Genomic DNA, 4,338 nt, shown 5'->3' with positions numbered 1-4,338 from the left:
TGCTCCTTAGGGGCTTCAGAGCCAAAGGCAGCCCCTCAGAGGCCCGATTCACACCCTTGGCCTCTGCACCAGGGGACTGCTTCCCCCTGAAGCAGGGGAAGCTTTCTGATCACCTTCAAGGGTTGTGATCCAGACCCCAGACCTGCAGGCTTCCAGGGCCACGTTCCTATGCCCCCTTCCTGTGCAACCCTCAACCCTCGGTGTGGGGCTGCTAGCAGGAGGGCCTGGGGGTGACAGGTGGCACTGGTGCCTTGGTGAGAGGTCCAAGGCAGCGTGTCGGGCCTTCTGCCATGGGAGGAGGCAGCTGGCAGAGCCCTCCATGCGGAGGGGCCTCACCAGGTGCCAGATCTGCTGGTGCCCTGATCCTGTGGGCACCGTGCTTCTGGTGTGCGTAAGGCCCCCACCTACAGTTTTTGCTACAGTAGCCTGAGAGGATGGAGAAAAGGGTCCGCACAGGGCGAAGGTGCAGGCTCTTGCTCAATAATTTTAAGAATTTCTCGATCCACTTTGAGTTCATTTTCGTGTAGGGTGAAAGAAGAATCTAGAAAACTGAACATATGGATATCCAGTTTTCCCAGCACCATTTATTTAAGGTTATCTTTTCTCCAATATATGTTTTTGGCACCGTTGTCGAGTATCAGATGTCTGTATCTAGGAATTAGACCAGAAACTTTGCAATTGCTAGAAGAAAACACAGAATCAACACTCAACATATTGGTTCAGGCTGCGGCTTCCTTAACAAGACCCCTCCAGCGCAAGAAATAAAACCAAGAATCAATAAGTGAAATGACACCAAATTAAAAACTTCTGCACAGAAAGAAAGAGTGTGAAGAGAGAGCCTACAGAAAGGGAGATCTTGACCAGCTGCTCCTCCAACAGGGGATTAATATCCAAAATATATAAAGAACTCAAAAAATTCAATGCCAAAAGACAAAAACAAAACTAAAAAAATAATTAGACAAATCTTTCTCAAAACAGATGTTTCTCAAAAGAAGTGATAAAAATGAACGATAAATGCATAAAGAATGTTCGACATCTCTAGAAATCAGGGAAATGCAAATCAAAACTACACTGAGATTTCTTCTCACTCCAGTTAGAATGGCAACATAAATAACAAGTGCTGGCAAGGGTGTTTGGAAAAGGCACACTCATACATTATCTCTGGGACAGCACATTAGTACCGCCACTTTGAAAGCAGCATGGAGATTCCTGAAAAGACTAGGAATGGGACCTCCATGTGACCCAGCTCTGCCCTCCTCTGTGTTCATCCCAAAGAACTGAAACCAGCACACTACAGTGATCCCACGCTTCACTGTTTAGTAGCAGCACAATTCACAGTAGCCAAGATATGGAGCCAGCCCAGGTGCCTGTGGACGGGTGAGTGGAAAAGGAGAATCACGCATGATGGAGTTCCACTCAGCCGCGGAGAATGAAATTCCGGCATTTGCCAGGCAACGGATGGACCTGGAGATGATCATCTAAGTGACACAGTCTCAGGACGCCAAGGGACCAAAGCTTCCTCTCATCTGTGGAGGCTAGCGTGAAGTAAGGGGAAAAGACGGACAGCGGTCAGTGGCATAGGAGAAGGGGATGGCGGGGGCGGCAGGAGAGGAGAGGACCTGTGCAGCGGGTGGCCCGGCCACACTGCGGGCAGGCGTGACCACGCCACGCTGCCGTCCACGTCGTGCCTGTGTGTGATGCCCAGTTAAAAAACAATGGGTAGGAAGGGTGGGCAGCGGGGCTCCTGGGCTGCAGGCCTCTCCTCTCTCTCGCGTCCTGGCCCGGAGGTGAAGACCTTCTGCGTGCAGCGCAGCCACGAGGTGCTGCCTTGCCTGGGCCCACCAGTCAAGACTGGACTGTCACCTCCAAAATGGGAGCCAGAAAGCCCTCTTCTCTTTGCCAGCTGACTGTCTGGGGGCGGTTACAGTCACGGGAAGCTGACTGACGGGACCCTGGGATGGAGGAGTGAGTGACTGGTGTGAACGCCTGACGATGTGGAAAAACCTTCTGGACGGGTTTCAGGAGGCACATGGAAATATTTGGAAAGGCGGGCTGGAGCACACCTCGACTGCTGTCAGGAGGGCTTCGCCAGTGGTTCTGGTGGGTGCTCACAAGACCAGAAGGCTGGTAGGAATTTGTGCACAGTAAAGGCCAGATTGACAAAGTTCAGATGGAGACAAGGACTCAGACGGAAATCGAACAAGAGGCCATCCTTGTTGCTGTAGCAAAAAAGTTGACTCCTTTTTTGTCCTTGCCCTGAGACTTTGTGTGAGGCTGAGTTTAAAGATGAAGGGCTAGCTTCTCTGGCAGGAGAAATTTCAAGGTGGCGCAGCACTCAGACAGCAGCACGGGCATTGTAGGCAGGGTGTAGCCAAATTTACCTGAGAACCAGGAGCAAAGAGGAGCAGAGCAGAAAATGCTGGGAATCTTACAGTCAGAAAAGAAGCATATGTAAAATTACAGGCTGGGAGGGTGAAGATGCAGTTGCTAGTGTTAAAAGGAAGCCAGGTGCTTTACACCAGGGACCATAGGAAAGATGCCCCCCGAGGGCATCTCAGGAGTCTTAAGGCCCGTCCCTGGCAGGCCCGGAGTATAGAGATGCACACTGACTTCAAACTCTTCTGAGAGGAGATCCAGCACACTGCTCGCCCAGAGTGGCTGGGAATCCTTTCCCCGTGTCCAACCAGCCAGGCACCCTCTGCTGCTGTGTTTCAAGCAGCTCAAGCATCGCTCCTGCCTGCGCACACCTTCACTGGACTCTGGGGCACCTGGAAGGAGCCCCCTGAGCTTCGCATTATTTCCTTGCGGCCTCAAGGGGGCAATGGCAAGCAGTCTTCCTGGGGAGGTGGACAAGGAGCCGGGGCTGCTTCGCTCCTGGTGGGAGGCAGGATGCTGACTCCTCCAGGCTATGCTAGCACATGGGGCTCTTTTCGGTGACGAGGCTGAAATGAAAGCCAGGCACTGTAAACCGTGGTGTCAGGACATTTCCCCCAGCCGAAGAAAAAAGGGAGAGAGCCATCACTCAGCAGACCGCTTCCAGCTCTGAATGCAGATGCCGCACACGAGCAAGGGGTGGCGAATTGATTAGAGGCTGATCTTCAACGGGGACGCGGACTGGACTTGCGGTGATAAGAATCCTTTTCTTTTAGAAACTTGTATTAGCTCAAGACGATTTCACGACCTTCACCTCGGGCGCCTCCTAACGCTGCAGGGAGTGGAATGTGAATTATCACCCATTTCACACCACAGCCGCCGAGTCCCAGATTCCTTACTAAAGTCACTCTTAGGACCACGGCTTAGCTCTCCTAAATCTCAAAGCCACCATGTGGCCTGCCACTCTGGGGTCAAAGGCTTTGAAATTGCATTGCACCAAAGGTATTGCCTGAGTCAGGCTGCAAGAGACTAAAACCCAACACACAGTAGCTCAGGTCAGGATGGAGGGTTTCAGGCAGAATCCCGGTGCGAGGAGAGCTCAGGAAAGTCAAGGTGCAGCAGAAGGGTCAGGCAGCTGGGCCCCTAGGACCTGCTCCCTTCTGCCCTACAGTGTACCATCCTTCTGGCCCAAGTCCCAGGAAGTAGGTGAATCATTTCACTCTTCGTGTGCTCCCTTGCCAGAGGCTAGGTGTGAAGGAGGGCAGCGAGCCTCCTGGAGTGCCAGACACCACGCTTAGCATCTTACCTCATTGGCTTCCCGCAGTGGGGCCTGGGGAGGCCATCAGGAGCTCAGAGAGGCCAAGGCATGGCCCCAGTGCCACCGTCTCACCACTCAGGGGCGTGTGTGAGCGGCAGCCCGCCCGCCTGTGCTCAGGCCAGAGAATCCACTCGGCTCAGGACGCTGCTCTTCAGATGGGCCTTTGGGTTGTAAGGCAGGATCACTCGTGCAGACCGGCTCAGACTGGGAGGTCACCGCCAGGGCCTGGAGGTCACGTCCCAGAGCCAGGGGGCTGGAGTGGGACCGGAAGCCAGGCACACGGAGCTGCCTGGAGCTTCCTCTTTGCTTACCTGTGGGCCAGCTGGCTCTCCCCCAGGCCCCATCTCCTCTCTGCTTCTCCCCCTCCTCTCTTCATCCTGCCTGTTCTTCTGCTCACAGCCGGGAAACAGGTCCTGGTCCACATTTCCCAGCGGCTAACCAGCTGCTGTTCGCTCGGACTCGAGAGACTGAAGACCGAAGCTTGCTGACTTCTAACCAGTCAACTGGGCAGCTGGACTGGGGTCGGCCACCTCCTCTGGCTGCCCGAACCTGGGGGGCAGGATGGGTACAGAGCACCACACCACCCCTGCTGAGCCCTGGGTGGAGAGATGCTTGTAGGAAGCAGGGCTCAGAGAGGGTGGGTGGGG

At 54.2% G+C, this 4,338-nt stretch overlaps 1 long non-coding RNA gene across 1 annotated transcript; it reads right to left on the bottom strand.

The window, feature by feature from the left end:
- Positions 1-1,300: 1,300 nt before the first annotated feature.
- LOC124992817 (uncharacterized) lies at positions 1,301-3,880 on the bottom strand. Its single transcript, XR_007110192.1, has 2 exons — positions 3,680-3,880; positions 1,301-3,205 (listed from the first exon to the last, which is right to left on the bottom strand). It is a non-coding gene; the product is annotated as an uncharacterized LOC124992817 (long non-coding RNA).
- Between the last annotated feature and the right edge of the window lie 458 nt (positions 3,881-4,338).

This window comes from Sciurus carolinensis, chromosome 1 (assembly GCF_902686445.1).
Source record: "Sciurus carolinensis chromosome 1, mSciCar1.2, whole genome shotgun sequence".
NCBI classification, from domain to species: domain Eukaryota; kingdom Metazoa; phylum Chordata; class Mammalia; order Rodentia; family Sciuridae; genus Sciurus; species Sciurus carolinensis.
This window is presented reverse-complemented; position numbering and strand designations above follow the sequence as displayed.